General features: G+C 41.5%; 1 protein-coding gene across 1 annotated transcript in view; it reads left to right on the top strand.

Annotated features, from left to right (window-relative positions):
* The first annotated feature begins 14,608 nt into the window (after nt 1–14,608).
* Prkd3 (protein kinase D3) overlaps nt 14,609–19,351 on the top strand; it is a 71,839-nt gene continuing 67,096 nt past the window's right edge. The window contains exon 1 of the mRNA XM_055618639.1: nt 14,609–14,715. The gene's annotated coding sequence lies outside the window, so the exon portion shown is untranslated. The remainder of the gene's footprint in view (nt 14,716–19,351) is intronic.

Below are 19,351 nucleotides of genomic sequence, written 5' to 3'. Positions count from 1 at the left end.
TGAGACAGGGTCTCACCATGCAGTCCTGGCTAACTGACCTGGAACTTATGACCTAGAACAGGCTGGCCTCAAACTCAGACATCTACCGGCCTCTGCTTCCTGAGTGCTTGGATTAAAGGCATGTGCTCCCACGTCTGACTTCACAGGCACTAATCTTGAGTTTCCAGCAAAATTTCTTGCATCCTCTTATAACTGTTGTTTTTTTTTTTAAATTAAATTTTCTCTAAGGGTTCTGAAAACTAAAAATATTCAAGATTAAAGGAAACTAATCTCTAATCTTTGTATGCGCTCAGAGAAATGAGCATAGAGAGAATCAAAGATGAACTAAAGGAAGACCCTATTTTTCACAGACAGCTCTGAGACACACGAAGTCAAGATCATCAAAGTTATAAATCAAGCAGTTATCATGGGAAGAATCCATCCATACTGTGTATTTATATATCTGGTGCATGTATGTATGCAATACACATGTGTTTAACAATACATGTATGTTGACTTTTTTAATTCCATTATATTTTTTGTATCTTGTGGGATTAACAGGATGGTAAAGCATCCATTTCTACTACACGTTGAAGATAACACATGAAAGATACGGAAGTTGTACTTAACCCCAGCCAGGAATAGCGGTACATATCTGGAATCCCAGAGGGGGTAAAATCCTGTAAGTTCAAGGCCAATTTGGGCTACATAAAAAGTTCCAGACCAGACAGATCTAAAAACAAACAAAAAAAAAAAAAAAAAAAAAAACTTGCTTCCATAGTAAGTTACAGTTTTATGTTATAAACTGAAACTGTGGCCAGGGACATTAGATATATCAACAATATAAATTTAAAGGCCCTCTAACTCTGGAAACCAGTGTATCGGCGATATCCTCCTCATTGTGAGTAATAAGACTGTGAAGGCACGAAGCAATTGTCTGTCAAAGGCCGTACAGAGTTAATCTTCTTTAGTCTATCCTTGTCTTAGACAATTTTCTGTTGTGACAAAATCCTCAGGCTTACGAGTTACTAGTAAGGAAAAAGAAGTTTCTTACAGTTTGGAAGACTGAAAGTCCAAACAAAGTTTGGTGTTGGCTCTAGTGAAGACATCTTGACCACATCACCTCATGACAAATGACATCATGACAGAAATCACACATAAAAATAGAAACCCAGAGCATGGCAAGAGCTCAGTCTTGCCTTTGCATACCAATTACAACAATTGTCTCTTAAGAACTCTTCAGGTTCCCTTAAGAATGATATTGAATAATGATATGATATTCATGCTACATTACTGGCTCAACGTGTGCGCAGCCTTGGGTGATCTGCAGCACTGCACACAAAACAAAAACAAAGCAATGAAAAAGTCACCCAAGACTCTAGCAAATCCTTCCCAGGCTACTCTCCCCACCAGAATTTAATCACCTCAGACTTGTCCCATTTCTTAAAGGTCCACTACCTCTCATTTTGTCAAGTAGGCAGCAAATCTTCAACACAAGAGTCTTTGTGAGGACAAACAAAGCAATCCTACAGGCAGTTATTGCTTCAAATGAGAACATTAAGATAGGATTTTAATATGCTAAGTTAAGCTTTGACAACCAGGCATCTTTGAAACGATTTTGTTTCCGGGTTTTAAGCAGGGTGTTTATTTTTGTATTATTTCCTCTCCTTTTGATCAAGTACCTACTATATCTTCTAGAGGAGGGGTTAAAATAACATTTTTAAAAAATGCATTCTAGACTACAACTTAATCTAAAGGCAGGGCTGGGTCACTCCGTTCTCTTCTGCTTTGGAACTGTTTGTGAATTTTCTAAGAAAATATATTCCATTTGTCTGTGCTATAACACTGAAATTGTGGTTTGTTTTTTTTTTTTTTTTGACTGCTCAGGCTACAAAGAATATAATCAGTCTTTACTGAAAAAAAAATGCTCTTTATCTCAATCTTATATTGCTGGAATAATGTTAACTGTGATTATTAATTATCCCCTTCTAACTTTCCAAAGAACTATCTTTCCATGAGTAATTTTCAAGATACATGTATGAAAGCAGAAAAAGATTTATTTAATATGGCCACATCAGGAAGAGATCTAATGATTCACCCTGTCCCCCCAACAAACACATTCTCTTCAAGGGTCCTCAAGTGGGTTTAAGTTTAAATAAAAGGCCAAGGACTTGGACATCTAAGTGGTCCTGGTCAGTGAGTGTTCATGTTCACCATTGGCCTATCCTTGTTCGGGCTTTGGTCTCATCAATAATACTGTCTAACAAGTCAGTAGAACTATGTGAAATCTCTTTCCAGGAGGCAAGTTCCCCCTCTGGCTAGCACTCTTTCCTTTTCCCAGCATGAGATTCCCTAGGGAAATTCCTATTTCTTTAGAATCCATTGTTTCAATAGTCTGATACCTTGAGAGACTTCAGCGTCTCTTTAGAAGGTCTTCATATCTGCCACGTCTGTTACAAGTTCCCGCTTTCTGTTTTATCATCTTAATCTTGATGTGAAAGATGTGTACGTCCAATACAAGTATAGTAGATAGAACACAAAGAGAGATCAATGTGGACACATCTAACTAGTGCCAGGGAGCCACTCATAAGAACTGCTTTTCATAGTGGTTCTTGGTTTTTAGTTACTTTTGGAGGAGCATGCAACTGTCTTATTGGTTTTATACAGGATCTCATTACGAAACCTAGACTGGTCCCAAGCTTACTATCTTCCTGTTTCAGCTTCTCAAAGTGTGTGGAATTCAGGCAACCACTTCCATGCCCAGCTTGACTTTTAGTTCTGACAACTTCCCCCATGTTTCTGAACAATATTCTCTGAAGACATTGCTGATTAACCATCAACTTGCTTGTTCTTCATTGTCCCATGATGCCAGGGAATGGTTTGTCCTAATTGGTCTGATTTGATCCCACATTTTTGGGTGGGTACTGTGGGAGTAAGTAACAGATGTCAAGAAGCTAGTGCCAATACACCATTTAGTCCCAATTTAAGTCCTGGCTCTTAGTCAAACAAACTTAAGTGGGTTCTGCTTGTCCTTTAGGTAGTGTCCTAGCATCTCAAAATCCTCAAAAATCCTGAGCAAAAAGTTCAGGTTCCTTTCACAGAAGCTGTATTTCAAGGGTCAGACTTTCTTGAGAATCCAAAACAAAGTCCAGCTCTCTCTGTTTCCCAAGTAGCGAGAAAGCAGCTGGGCTGAAGTGGAAAGACAGGAAACTGTCCCTGGAATAAAATGACTCCAGCAGCTGCTGGGAACTCCCATCTTTCCTCACCACCCATGGTCTGCTCCCTGTGAGTGGCACACCCACCAAAAATGGATCTTTGCACCCTCACAGTCATCATTTTGTTATTGTGCTGGCTAGTTTTGTGTCAGCTTGACACAAGCTGAAGTCATGTGAAAGGACGGAAGCACATCTGAGAAATTGTCTCCATAAATCAGTCTGTAAGCAAGTCCGTAGGGCATTTTCTTATTTAACGATTAATGTGAAAGAACCTAGGCTATTGTGGGTGGAGCCACTCTTGGGATGGAGGTCCTGGGTTCCATAAGAAAGCGGGTTGAGCAAGCCATGAGAAAGCCAGTAAGCTGAGGTTCCGGCCCTGCTGAGTTTCTGCCTCAACAGAAACTTTATGATGAACTATATGGAAGTGTGAGTGAAATAAACCCCTTCCTTCCCAAGTTGCTTTTAATTATGGTGTTTCCTCACAGTGACAGTAACTTTAACTAAGTAACTTTAACTAAGTCAGAAATCAGTACAAGGAATGGGGTGTTGCTGTGAAGGCCTAAATATGTCATTCTGGGAAGACTGTGGAAGAGCCTCTGAATTTTGGGATAGAAAAATACATTAAGTGTCAGGAGAGCAGAGAGCTGATCTCATAGGAGCTTGGAAAACAATGTTGAGAGCAATGCAGACACTGGAGGCCTTGCTGATGAAGTTTCAGAGGGAAGTTTGGACATTCTGTTAAAGATTCTGTCCGGGCCTTTGCTATTTTACATTCAGAATATGTGGTTCTGGTCAGCTGGAGTTAAAGAACTCTCTGTGATTATCAGGATCACTAAAATGAAGCCTTTGCTTTACTAGGACAATTAGCGTTGGTTAGCTAGGGTTGGGAAACTAGTGGTGATTACGAAGAGACCAGCCCCATTGAAGCAAAATCTTCTTGCGAGTGTTTCCTCAAGGGCAGAACACAGAAACTCTCTCCCAGAGGTGGACAGTATAGGTGTATCTATACTGGAAGCCAAACTTGATCTTGTGTTTAGAGTCTCCCAGGGAGTACTAGTTTTGAAGGATGAAGAGGTCATGGAGAACAGATGAGAGGCCAGGAGTGTCCATTGGTAAAGATATAGCCTCAGTAGCAGTTGAAGCTCCAGGATAGAAGGGGTCATGGAGCGAAGGGGTCATGGAAAGACGATGAGGCTTGACATCATGAAGAGGTATCGGTGGAAGTCCAACCCAGTTGCTGCAGGAACCCTAGGATTTTGGAGACTGCAGTACCATGCGACCACCGTCAAGGACAGCAGAAGCCATGGAGTAGAACTAGTCTGTGAAACAAGCTGCCTGTGTTCTGATAAGTCCTTTGGAGGATCCCAGAAGAATGTGAGTGAGCCCCAGACCTTGGGCACTGAATAATTTCTACTGTTGGAGTTGGTTTTGCTTTTTTCAGATTGCAGTTCTCTCTTGAAATGAGGAAGTATTTATTTTTAATTCACAGGAGTCCACAGTTGAGAGACTTTGAAGTTTTTAATTAAAGAGATTTTGAAGTTTTAAAGAGACTTTGGAATTTTAAGGAGACCCTGGATTTTTAAAGAGACTAAACTTTTAAAGTGTTTAAGTTTTTAATAGGTTTTATATTGTGATATGTATTAATATGAGATCTTGGGGATAAATGAAAAGAGAAATATTATTGTTAAATTGAACCATATTGGTGTTTTGTGTTGAAAAGGGGTCAGTTATCGAATGTGAGGGTCACATTGTGTGATCTGACCACTCATCCTCAATAAACAATTAAAAGAGGAAAACTGAGGTTTACTCAAGGTGGCCACACTGAGAAGAGGGAAAAAGATCTAGGGACATTCCTTCCCCCACTCCCACCCCTCACACAAAGCCCTTCTTCAAGGAATGCATATTTTTTCAAAGCTTGTGTTTAAGATGCAAGTTAAGCCCAGAAATCTCTATTGAAACAGGAAAAAATAATACTCTAAGATCACTTTCCAGAAGGCCCCAAAATAGAGTACTAAGAAAGTAATTAGGTGGTAGGAGTATAGCTGACTGCGGAACTCATGCTCAGCATGAAACCCTGGTCAATCCCAGGACGAAACAAGCGAATAAAAATGACACAAATTCACAGGAGTAGCAACAGTCTTTAAAAATAATGTTGGTTATACCACATACAGCTATTTCTACCAATACTAACAGGAAGTGGCAGCAGAATGCCATAACTCAAATTCTACCTTTAGGTCATATGTGTTGATATAATGCATACATATATACACACACACTATATTTAATTTTGTCTAGACTTGAGTTTAAGTTTAAACTAACTTCATACTGGCTTGTTTTATTTATATATCTATAAACATTAGTCAAGTATTTTGAATGTTTTTGTAATCCTAAAACAGCATAAGTTGTGGTCATAAAAACTTTTGAAGAGTATAGTTTATTTATACTACATGATTCATTTCATAAATTAGATGAACTAATCCATTTTCAGTTTTAATGTTGGAAAAAGCATTTCAAAAGAGCTTATCATCAACCAGAGTATACCTAAATTTCTCCCCCCTAAAAGAGAAGCTTAAATTTCAGGGTACAATTTTAGCAAAACTAATCCCCTTCTGTCACTGACAAGGCTTGATTTTTTTTTTTTTTAGGTTATCACTTAGTAACTCAAATACCTATTACAAAGAACATTAGAGTTTTAACTCAGAGATTTGGACAAAGAAAAATAATTTGATGGATTATTCAGCACTCGAGAGGTAGAGGCAAGCTGATCTTTGTGAGTTCCAGGCCAGCCTGGTTAACACAGTGAATTACAGAACAGCCAGAGAGAGTGAGACCCTGTCCTGAAAATTTTTTTTGAATAATTACTTCTCAAAATATATGTGTTTATTTTGTAAAAAAAAAAATCTGTATTACAAATTAGGAGGAAACAAAGTAGTGATTTAGGACAAAAACTGAAAGGAAATTTCATAAGCAAAAAAAGAGTGGTCATACCAGGACTGGACATCTTTATTTTACATTAAGGCAAAATGGTCTCCTTTCAATATTGCTTTTAGAATAGAGAAAAGTAACATCAATTAGAAAATAGAGGTGACTTATCAGCTAAGAGGTCTTGCTTCACAAGAATTAGGACCTAGTTTCAAATCCCAGCACCCACATGAAAAGTTAAGAATGGCTTCGATAAGCCCACTGCTAAGGAGGGCAGAGAAAGGAGGGTCTGGCCACCTGAACAACTCCAAGTACAATGACAGATCCTGTGTCAAGAAAATAAAACAGAGAATGATGTAAAAGGACACCTAACATCTTCCTCTGGCCTCTCCATGCAGGCATGCACATACAACGCACACACACACACACATACACAGTCTCACATACGCATAAATACTGTGTTTTTAAGAAAAGAAAATAAGGCAATGTCTCAGACAGGAAGTAGATGTCATTCTGGTACTCTATATATAGAATGCAGTAAAAGTTATTGTTCAAGATTTTTAGAGGCTGAAAATATGAGGGCAACACAGAATAATAGATAAGCAGCATGATTACTCACAGGTCTTTGCATTATTACATGTGTTTATCAAAACATACAGTTGGCATACAGTAATATTAATGTATAATGTGTACATATCTTTAACATATAAATCCAATTGTGAGACCCTTAAAGACAAGAAAACCTCCTAAGAACCATCATGTGATTTCATCCCCGAACAAACATAGACTTCACAAATGCAGTTGGTACTACAAAGTGCACGTGTGAATATGTTTATTAATTTTTAAATGATTTACTTTTATGTGCATTGGTATTTTACCTGCACGTGTGTCTTTGCGAAGGCATCCAATCCCCTGGACCTGGAGTTACAGATGGTTTGTGCTACCATGTGGGTGCTAGAATTGAACCCTGGTCATCTGGAAGAGCCAGTACTCCTAATTGCTGAGCCATCTCTCCAGTTCCCCACATGAAATTTTATGTTTGGTATGTTTGGTATGGCACATAGCTCCTAAGGCCATGAGGAACAAAACAGGAGATTGGATCAACCACAAGAGAGATCAAGAGGCACTGTAACTATGAGGTGTGTGAGGTTGCCATCAGCAAAACACACTCCAGTATTTTACAGTAAGCTTTTTAAAAATACAAACAGAAGTATCACACTCTAAAAAGCCAGCAATATAGCCGGTGATTACACAGCTCAGTGGTTTGCACTTAGCATTCACAAGTTCTTGGGTTCAATCCTCAGCACCAATGGGTTACTAAATAAGGAAACAAACAAACAGTATGGTAAATACAGAAGCAGCAGCACAGAGCTCAGTGTCATTGTTTAGTATACTATTAAGTATTATGCACTGTACATAGTTCTGGTAACTTGGGAACAGCAGTGGGACCTTCTTTTGATGAAGCAGAAAGGAGGTCCCTCTACATCCAGGTTCCTGTGCCTCTTTAGCTTTTTGTTATCTTTTTTTTCAATTTCTTTTTATTTTTATTTTTAATTTTTATTAATTGGAGTTTATTCACTTTGTATCCCCCCTGTAGCTCTCTCCCTCCTCCCCTCTCAATTCCACCCTCCCTCCCCCTTCTCCACATATGCCGCTCCCCAAGTCCACTGATGGGGGAGGTCTTCCACCCCTTCCTTCTGATCCTAATCTAATAGGTCTCATCAGGAGTGCCTGCATTGTCTTCCTCTGTGGCCTGGTAAGGCTGCTCCCCCCTCAGGGGGAGGTGATCAAAGAGCAGGCCAATCAGTTCATGTCAGACACAGTCCCTGTTCCCATTACAATGGAACTCACTTGGACACTGAACTGCATTGGGCTACATCTGTGCGGGGGTTCTAGGTTATCTCCATGAATGGTCCTTGGTTGGAGTATCAGTCTCAGAAAAGACCCCTGTGCCCAGATTTTTTGGTTCTGTTGCTCTCCGTGTGGAGCTCCTGTCCTCTCCAGGTCTTACTATCTTCCCTTTCTTTCATAAGATTCCCTGCACTCTGCCCAAAGTTTGGCTATAGTCTCAGCATCTGCTCTGATACCCTGCAGGATAGAGCCTTTCAGAGGCCCTCTTTGGTAGGCTCCTGTCCTGTCCCCTGTTTTCTCCCTCTTCTGATGTCCATCCTCTTTGCCTTTCTGAATGGGGATTGAGCATCATAGCCATAGTTCTCTTTCTTGATTAGTTCCTTTAGGTGTACAGATTTTAGTATCTTTATGCTATATTATATATCTAATATCCACTTATGAGTAAGTATATACCCTGTGTGTCTTTCTGCTTCTGAGATACCTCATGCAGGATGATCTTTTCCAGTTCCCACCATTTTTCTACAAATTTCATGATTTCCTTGTTTTTTATTGCTGAGTAATATTCCATTGTGTAGATGTACCACAATTTCTGTATCCATTCCTCAACTGAGGGGTATCTGGGCTGTTTCCAGCTTCTGGCTATTACAAATAAAGCTGCTACAAACATGGTTAAGCAAATGTCCTTGTTGTATACTTGAGCAACTTTTGGATAATTGCCTAGGAGTGGTATAGCTGGGTCTTGAGGAAGCACTATTCCTAATTGTCAGAGAAAGCGCCAGATTGATTTCCAAAGTGGTTGTACAAGTTTACATTCCCACCAGGAGTGGAGTAGTGTTCCCCTTTCAACATAAAACCAGACACACTAAACTTGTTAGAAGAAAAAGTAGGGAAAAGCCTTGAACTCATTGGCACAGGAGACAACTTCCTGAACAGAACATCAACAGCACAAGCTCTAAGGTCAACAATCAATAAATGGGACCTCATGAAACTGAAAAGCTTCTGTAAAGCAAAGGACACTGTCATCAGAACAAAAAGACTGCCTACAGATTGGGAAAGAATCTTCACCAACCCTATATCTGACAGAGGGCTAATATCCAGAATATTTAAAGAACTCAAGAAGTTAAACAGTAACAAATCAGTTAATCCAATTAAAAATGGGGTACAGAGCTAAACAGAGATTTCTCAATAGAGGAATATCAGATGGCAGAGAAACACTTAAAGAAATGTTCAACGTCCTTAGTCATCAGGGAAATGCAAATCAAAACAACCCTGAGATTTCACCTTACACCCATCAGAATGGTTAAGATCAAAAACTCAAGTGACAACACATGCTGGAGAGGATGTGGAGAAAGGGGAACCTCCTCACTGCTGATGGGAATGTAAACTTTGTTGTCTTTTTAAATGGATACCCACAGAATCAAGTTCAGCAATTTAATCTCTCTGAGGAGATTAAATTAAAAAAGGAAAAGAAAAAAAACCCTCTTTAGCATGAATAATAATGGCATCGTAAGAAGTACTTATCATGCATTTTCTGTGAGCTGGCCATTAAAAAAAAATGCTTTCTGTGCATCGTTCTGTTTGATCCTCAGATAATTTATAGGGTTGAGTCAACAGTCCCTCAAAGTGTCACCTGGGTCTGTGACACATACCAAAGCATGCGCACTGCTTTCTTCAGTCAGGTCTCACAAGAATCCTGTGATAGATGTGATTATTTCCTACTCGTTTTCATGCAAAATTAAGTCTTAATGAGACCAAAGAGTACTGAGTTATTAAATGGGACTGCATTCATAATCCCACGCCCAAACCCTTCTAATTAGGATATTCTGAGTTGTTCCGTGTGGCGAGAGAGCCCAGATTTCTTTCTTTTGGTCAGTCCAGATGTGATAAGTCTGTAATACCTGTGTTCCTCAGTTGGCTTTTGGGCCGTAACCAGTTGACACTATTTCAATACAGAGCTTTAAATTAAAATTCAATATTCCATAGCCCAAGGGGAAATGATGCTAATTCCATTTTTAAGAAATTCGTAAGCATTTACACATTACCTTCTTTTTCTTAGGGAGGGCCACAAAGTAATTACTGTGCATGACAGCAAGATAATCGTGGGGTTTCATTTTTATTACCTGAATATTGACTTTTAAGGAAAAAAAACAAAACAGAAAACCTAGGTGAAACATGTGTGATTATCCCTCCCTTTAATTGTTAGATTTTCTTAGTCTTCCCCTTTGTCAAATGACCAGCCTTTTTACTATATGCTCTTGCAAATATATACACTGTTATCAATGATGTTATTTAGAAAATTAAATTAAAAGTACATAAATCTAATAAGTATTAAATAATGAAAAGAAAGAGGCTATGTGGAATAAACAGAAAAACTGACATAAAAAAGATTGATTGTACCTTACTTAGGGTTGGTGTGCAATTAATGATGGTATCATTAATAGCCTTTGAATTCAATCTATTTGAACTTGGTTAGAAGGCAGTAGGGAACTGTTGCAGAGTCTATCATTTGATATTTTAGGACTATAGGTTAACCAATACAATCATGACAATGAAAAAAAAGTTTGAGAATTCAATAAAAATATTACTAAACCCTTGGAACTGGCACACATTTTAAACAAAACAGAGGCAGGTAGATCTCTGAGCTTTGCGCCAGCTTGGTCTACATAGTGAATTCCAGGACAGTCAGGACTATGTAGAAAGACCCTGTCTCAAAAACAAACAAACAAACAAAAATTTACAGCTGGATGCAGTAGCACAAGCCTGTAATTCCAGCACTCAGGCAGGCAGATATCTGTGAGTTCAAGGCCAGTCTGGTCTACATAGTGAGTCCAGGACAGCCTAGGCTACACAGAGAAACCCTGTCTCAAAAAAACCAAAATAAATAAATGGACAAAATAATTAAAAAAAATGTTTTTTACTAAGCCCTGTGCTAAGTAATGAATGACTAAAAATAAAGTATGTTTTTCCACAAGTTCAGGAGAGGCCAGGGCAGATCTGGTCCACAGTAAAGACACAAAGAAATGTGCTAAGTGACCTGAGAGTTGTTTATAGGGCAATCAGAATACAGACAATTATAGCTTGCAAAATCAGAGACGATGACGGATGTAACCATCATGGGTGTGTTCCGAAGAATGTAACAGTTCAAGCTAGTTTAAGAGAGACTAATTGAAAGTCTATGGAATAACCTAGATGGAGGTTGTGGCTAGGACAACTGTGATGGAGTCAGGTGGGGTGCTGTACGACTGCAATGTAACTATAGTGTCTCCACTGACAAAGAGCCTACAGCATTTCCTTATAATCATTTCACTAACTGTGTGTTGACACTTGAATGCTGTTATAAATTTTTCAGCTGTGTTCCAAGGACACGGAAAAAAAGACACAAACTCAAAATGAGTTTCCAGTAACCATGTTCTATAAATTAAATCCAGCTGAAGTTTTAAAATAATGACTACTTCCTCTAGTGGGTCCTCTGCAAATTGTGTTTTTCTGCATTTAAGATTCTAAACCAGTAAGCTCTGCTCTCTCAAGTCACAACCATGTTGACCCTCTTTACCTGTATTAGATAACACATGTAAATGATTATGTCATTAAGGACAAGAGGGGACATTAAATGTGGGAACAGGAAGATCTACAACAAAACTCAAAGAGGAAGAATACAAGCTCCTGTTTTCATTAAAAAACAAAAAACAACAACAAAAAAAAAAAAACAAACCTGAGTAGTCTTGAACATTCAGAGTCTATGTTCTCCTAGGGATAATGAATGATCCTCATGGAAACCAGTCTTCTGTTTGGGAAAACTGTAGTTTATGTTCGTGACAGATAAATTTTCAGGTACAAAGACAGGCTTAGCCTCAAATGACCTGTTGAAAGATTTAAAAGTCAATTAAAAAAACATAACCGTGAGAATGCAGCTCAATGAAATATATGTAAAGTATATATCTTCATGCAAACACTTAAATCTCCATAGAACAGCAGTCTAATTCTTTGAGAAAGTTACTCCTATGAAAAGTAACCACTTCTTAAAGGACTACAACAGAAACTGTAAGTCAAGACTGAGATGAAACGGGATGCCAACTGCTCCAGTGACAGCCTGGGAAGCTTGCTGAGAGAAGATATTCTCAGCTGGACTGAAGCATCTGTTGGAAAGTTGAAAGAAAAAATGAGCACAGTTGGGCGAGGGAACACTTGAGAAGGTACACTTGAGTGAATCTGCTTTTAATCTTAAGGAGAATGGCAGAGTGTCTTTAAACAGTAACATACACAGACAAAAAAAAAAAAACATTTTGATCATATTCACACCCCATTACCTTCTCATTTGAACAACTCCTCCTCTTCCTCATCCTCGTCCTCGTCCTCCTCCTCCTCTTCTTCCTCCTCCTGAACTGGGCCTTTTCTTTTCATGTCATTTTTTTAATGTTTAATCATCTTTGCCTTAAGGTTCACACACAAGACAATTTTATATCCAATTTCAAAATTACCCAATCCATCTGTATGTTCTACTAACTGGAATTCTTTTTTTTTTTTTTTTTCCATTTACAAGAATTTTGCTACAATCCACAAACCCAAAGAAGCTAAGTTACAAGGAGGGTGCAAGGGAGGGTGCTTGAATCTCACTCAGAAGGGAAATTAAAATAGGTGTATGGAAGTTGATGAATGGAGGAAGCTGAGTAGAAGAGGGGAAGGGGAAGGAAGCAGGGTGGGAATTAGGAGTAGGGTGGTGGTGAAAGGAAATCAGAGGTGGGAGACATCTCTGAGATTTGCCAGAGATCTGGAATATGGGAGGCCCCAGAGGTCTCTGGGAGTCACCCTAGCTGAGACTTCCAGCATCAGGGGATTTGGAGCCTAAGTGGCCACCTTATGTAGCCAGGCAGGACTTCCAGTGGAGGGATAAGGATACCAACCGACCCACAAAACCTTCAACCCCAAATTTTTTCCTGCCTACAAGATTGAGGGAATGACCAAAGAAAGGCTGGCCCTACTTGAGACCCATCCCATGGGAGAAAACCAACCCCTGACACTATTAATGTTACTCTGCCATGTTTGCAGACAGGAGCCTAGCATAACTCCTCTGAGAGGCTTCACCCAGCAGCTGATGGAAACAGATGCAGAGACCCACAGCCAAACATTAGACAGAGTTTGGGGAGTCCTATGGAAGAGTTGGGGGAACAATTGAGGGAGCCAGAGGGGTCAAGGATTTCACAAGAAGACCTACAGAGTCAACTGACCTGGGCCCATGGGGGCTCACAGAGACTGAACCACCAACCAAAGAGCATGCTTGGGCTGGTCCTAGGCCACCTGAACACATGTAGCAGATGCACAACTTGCTGTTCATGTGGATCCCCCAACAACTGGAGCAGGGGCCCAATCTGATTCTGATGCCCCCCTTTGGTTCCCATTCTGCTAACTGGGCTGCTTTGTCTGGTGTCAGTGGGAGACGATGTGCCTAGTTCTGCAGTGACTTACTGTGCCAGGGAGGGTTATTACCCATGGGGGACCTCCCCCTTCTGAGGAGGAGAGGAAGAGAGGCTGCAGTCAGGATGCAAAGTGAATAAATAAATTTTTAAATCTTTTTCTGACCCACTGAGTTTAATCAGAGTTGCTTCCATGAGCATGAGTGATGTGTGGGTAAGGCTTTAAGAACAAAGATTAATCAGACTGACTTAGATGTTGTCAGCTTTCAGTGGCAGAGAAATGTAGGAAACGTCCTCCCACCCCTTGTCCCCTCAGTAGAGGATTATATACATCTTTATTTTAAAAGCCTCACCACCTAGGAGATGAAGATGTTGCTAGTAGCGTTGCTGACCTTGCGGATCTTAGCATGTGGGTCCAGTCTCCACTTCTGTGGGAGGGACGTCCTCACTTCAAATCTAAGACTATTCATATTGTGGATTCTGTATCAAAAGTAGGTTTATTCCACTTCTGTTCTTAAAAGCTGCCTCCCACCACACTGCTTTCCGCATCCAGACCCCAACTATGACAATATTTTACTTTTAAGTGATAAAATGTCGACGTGGGTGAACAACGTAGTTTGACTGTCAACTGTGGAGATGTTTCTCTCGCATCACGTATTTATAATTTAACACACAGGGTCTTCTCCCCTCTGAGGTTCCGAGACTGTTGGATGCTATTTTGGTAGTGAGGGCCACACGCAAGTGTGAAGACGAAAGGAAACACAAGGCGAGCAGCGTCTCGTCCGCAGTTTTACCGTGTCGCAGGTGAAGGGTCGCTCGCTGTGCGGGGTGACGGAGGCCACCGAGAAGGCAGGCGGGGAGAGCTCTGGAAAAGAACGAGACAACACCGAGGGGGACACGGTCCTCCACTCTGGACACCTCGTTCAGACGGTCGCCGCTCGCCCCGGACCGCCATCGCCCGCCTAGCGGACAGCAAAGTGGGGTTTGAGCGCCGCGCGTTCCTGGAGTCGGCACCGACGCCCGCGCTCGACGCCCCGCCGGGACCTCCCCCGGCCGCCGAGCCTCCGCGCCCCCACCCACCCCGGGAGCCAGACCCACCACGGCGCGCGGCGGGGAACTACAGCTCCCGGCAGGCCCCGCGCGGGCCGCGCGCCCCCGCCCGCGCGCCCCGGCCCCCCGCCCTCCGGCCTGGAGACGGGACGGGAGGGAGGGCGGGAGGAAGGGGCGCGGGCGGCGGGCGGCGATTGTGCGAGGTGCGTGAAGCCTCGCCGCCTCCTGCTCCGGGACGCGGACGCTGGCGCGCGCGGACTTTCCCCGAAGCGGCCGAGCCCGCCTCTGTAAGTAGTCAGTCAGTCTCCCGAGGGAGAGCGGAGCAGACGCGGAAAAAAGTTCGCGCCGCCGCCGCCGCCGCTTTGTTCTCCCCGACCCGTCGGGCTGAGGTGGCGCGGCCCCTCCCCCACCGCACGCGGCGGCGGCGGCGGCGGCGGCGGCGGGACTCGGACCCGCGCGGGGCTGGGCGGCGGCCGCGGCTGGGCGGGAAGTCGGGGCGGTGCTCCGCGGGCGGCCGGGGGCGCCGGCGCGGCCAAGTTCCGCGCTCCGCGCCGAGGCCAAGTTGGAGTGGCGCGGCTGCGGGCGACCCGCCGCGCCCTGCCCCTCGGGGACCCGCTGTCCCGAACCCCGCACTCTGCTCCGGCCCCGCGGCGCCGCGCGGCGAGCCTCCCCGTTTCTCCGCCGCACTTTCCGTGGGGCTGGCTCTGGAAGGGGCTGAGTATCCGGGGTTTGGAGGACGGTGACCCCAGTTTCCTGACGGCCTCTGGGCTCGCCAGTTGCAGCCCCGCGCCAAGTCGTTCTCCTTCCCCCGAGGTGAGACAGCCGCGGGTGTGGAGCAATAAAAATAATAAGTATACGCGACGCCACTTGATTGCGTGTCGGATATTTTATTTCACACCGTCGGAATCAGAAGTATAGGCCGTGCTGTCTGCGAGCACGAATAGAAATCGGGCGACAGGCGACCTGCAGACTTTTCCGCACTCAGATTGATGGCATGGACGTAACTGTCCCTTCAACCACGCCCGTCCCCACAGGAAATAAGACTATCGGTGTCATCTCTGATTAAAGAGGTTAAGTTACAACTCGATGTACTACTTTGTAGGACAGGGCCTTTAAAACCTGTAGGTACAAAAGAAACAGAAACTTTGAGATCCCTTCATCTGTAACCCAGAAAAACGCTGTTACACTACGAAATGCTTTTACTTTATACCTAAGGTTCAGTGGTAGCAGTTTTGATTTTTGTTCAACTCACGCTTAAACTTTTAATGCCAAGAGGATATGCAAGCATACGGATTCGCATCAAGAAGGCTTCCTTGAAGTTCCATGACTCAGTTCTAAGTAAGGGCTGCTCTATATAGGAACACTTTCCCCCCCATCCCGCTTATAATCTGGGATGAGGTAAAACAATTTAGCTGCCGAGTTGATTCAAGTTTTTGTAAGTGTTATTTTAAAATGTCTCACAGGAACCTTCACAGTAGGTTTTGCCTCATACGGTAGTATAAATGTCATGGGCCTGAGAACATGAGTTTGGAGTCCTTTTTGATACACCAGGACAGTTCACATCTCAGGGGTGTGAAAATTAAAAGAATTTTTCTTAACCATGTTTGACAGTTTGATAATTCTGATCACACTCACCATCAGCCCCACTCTCCCTCATACCCTTCGTACCCTTAAAGACTTTTTCCAGGAGGAGCCTTTAATCTTGCACATCCTATATAAGCTTTCTATTTTATCAGATGACCTGTTTAGAATAGACATTTCTTTATGTTTGTGCATTGTTTCTCTAAACACTGCTACACACACCAAAAACCCCAATGTATTCTAAAAGTTAGAAAGTTGAAAATACCTATACAGTAGAAATGGAGGGAAAGATGTTAGAAGTGCACTTTTCACAGAAGGGACATTTTTCAAGAAAATTTTCAACAAACTTCTAAAGTTGGCAAAAATATTAACTGTAGTTGAGCTCATTGCTTGTTTTTAAAAGAAACTTGCTCAGAATTTGATGTATGAAAATAGTTACTTATATATAATTTGAGTAGGCACATAGTTTGGATTTAATAATCATATCTCTTTTTTGAGTTTTTCGGGTTATATAATTCACACTGAGCTTGCCTCTTTGAAGCAGTCATTTTAAAAAGGAAAAAATAGGATATGGTACTTAAGAGCTGTTTTAGTTTTACTTTCAGTGTAGATAAAAAGTTCTCTTCGCTTGTGTAGTTATGTTATAGTGGCCATATGTGGGAAGTGCTCATTGGCAATTGGCCAATCAGATTTCTTAGAAACTACTGGTGCAGAGTTGAAGCTATCATAGCTTCATAGTGCTTTGCCAGATGATGCTCTAAAATCTAGATATACTTCTCAGTGTCTGCGCAAGAGAACCTTCTTGGTGTGCCCTCTCTGTGTTCTCCCTGACCGTGGAAGGACTGAGATGTCACTGGCCCAGATGAGTAGATTAGAGGGAACAATTTAGTGGAGTGCTGAGCTCTTAGAAAGACAGTCTGATATTAATCTGAGGGGATAGTCAGGTTTCTGAAATGAGGGAGACTGCCGCAGATTGTGATTAAAAAAAAAACTACACAAATAAGTAAGTTTGTGCACAATATACAAGCATTAAGCAAAATCAGACCTGTGTTGAGGTAAAATATGGCTATTGAGTTCAGTGTACTAGTTAGCAATGTCACTGAAAAAGCTCACGTGCTTTTTACAATACATACCACATACATGTGTGTATGTGCATGAGAGTCAGGATAAAACCTCATTCTTTATCAGCATTCCTTACACATGATGCTCCATTAAGCCAGGGCAGCTCTTTGCTGGTGGGAGTCAGGTAAATATACTATTACAAAAGAAAAACATTTTTTTTTCTCTTTAACATTTGATGAATGCAGAAAGAAGTGCTGGCTAGCCTAAAGAACGAGAGCTCCCTTTGAAGTATTCAATTTGTCTTGTTTTCAGGAATCCTCTTATTTCCTTGCTTCTTCAGAAAGACCTTCCCTGAGACCCAACTGAAATTAACTCTCCCTGGCGTATACTCCGTTGTCTGTCACGTAGTTTGTAATTACCTAGCTGCTTATGTAGATGTTTGTTTACTGTCGGTGAGTCCCAGAGAAAGCTGCAGTCATGTCTCTTTCTGCTGCTGCTGTGTAACTTTGGTGACACTCTTAGCAGTCTGGCAAATACTGAGTGTTCTGTAAATGTACACTGAAGGAAACCCCTGCTGGTGGGACTTCTCACTGGAGCCTAGGTTGAGGTGGGAGCATAATGTGTTGTGATGAGGTGACTGAACGGGAAAGCAGGTAGAACAGCTGTGACCTTACCATGAAGTTATAACTCAGCCAAGTCACCTAGTGTTTGATGTTGTCTATACTAAATGGGTACACTGAGCTCAAAATACCTTTTGATTCTATTCAGTGGTGATAGGATTTGTAAGTTCATTTGAATGAGATGTGTGACAGTTCTCTAAAAGACTGTTTGAAGAATGCCAACTAAACTGTTGTAACTAGACAGTACTGTCCTGGTTTGGAAACTCTCGTAGCTATTAGAAACAGCATATCAAATCAATATACCATTTATAAATTAACAAGGTGTAGTATTTATTAACTTATAAACTCTATTTTCTATTTGAAGCATTAAATAAAAAGAAATTAAACAGCTTACCAAAGTTCGTGTAAATTAGAATTGTTATATTTATTGCAGATCAAATCAAGATCCCATAAACAAAACCAGGAGAGAGAAAACAGATGGGATGAGTGGGTGTGAGCTGTTAAAACAGGTTCTTATATTTGCATTCATGCCGAAAGTTTAAAAATTCACTTTTATACAAAATTATATATAGTTTATTAGGAGTTCATGTCACTAGTAAATTAGTCAAGTGTGTGATTAGACTGTTACTGTTAATGAGTTAATATCAAGTGGGACAATAAAATGTGCATTCTGTCGGCAGGTATCTTTTATCTAATTGCTGGAAGACTTGTGAGTGGTCTGAGTACTTACAGGAAGCCAGGTGCTGTTAGTAGCGCCTCCCCGCAGGGGCTGGGGACCCACATAGCCAGCAAGCCGCGCCTGCCATTTTCCTTGCACTTCTCTGCAGTAGTACTGAATACAATCAGTTCTCCTGTAAAGACTCCTCAGATATTCGAGAACCACTCATTCTGTTTGGTGTTCTTAATCACATGCGTATAGCACACCCCATTGTTCTCGCCATTACCTGGATGTATGCATTTTTTTTCTTCACAAACCTAAAAATCTAACTCTAAGCATATGGATTGTGGAATAAACATAACAGTAATATAGACTAATGGGTATGGAGATTAATGCTCTGCTCATGGCTTTCTAATGTCCAGAGGATTTAGGTTTATATTAGTTCTTTTGGTTAATCCATTATATTCATAGCACTTATCTGAAGCCTTGAAAACGTAGCCCACCCTCATGAATGGCCCCCAAATCAGTGTCTCCCCATTCTTCCGTTGCACATTTAGCTTTGAATTTATCTGTTAAGTTTCACTTTAGTTTTGTTCTATTTGCTCATTTTTGTTCAACCTGAAGATTATATAAGCAGATCTTCTTTGTCCTAATCTCTTATCTAATGAAAATACAGGGCTAAGAGTGGTTTGGGGACCTTTCCCTAAGGACTTTACTCATGTCAGTTGACATACAGCAAATTTTCTTACTACATTGATGATATCCAACTCAAACTCACACATCCTATTTATAAAGATAGTGGGGAAATGTTGTTAAAATTATTTTTGTAAGACCATAATAGTCTTGAGAAAGTAACCTCTAAACATTTGCTCAACTCTTAACGTGTGGTTGTGAGGATTAATGAGGCAGTATGTGGTGTTTAGATTGATGTCTGTCAGCTAGTAAGAGCTCGGTGAAGGTTAGTGCTCATTTCCTCTACCTGAGAAGTCTAGCGACAGTCGT

The sequence above is a fragment of the Psammomys obesus genome, unplaced genomic scaffold (assembly GCF_907164565.1).
Source record: "Psammomys obesus unplaced genomic scaffold, mPsaObe1.curated_primary_1811, whole genome shotgun sequence".
NCBI lineage: Eukaryota > Metazoa > Chordata > Mammalia > Rodentia > Muridae > Psammomys > Psammomys obesus.
The sequence above is the reverse complement of the archived record's forward strand: the minus strand, read 5'-3'. Positions and strand labels throughout refer to the sequence as shown.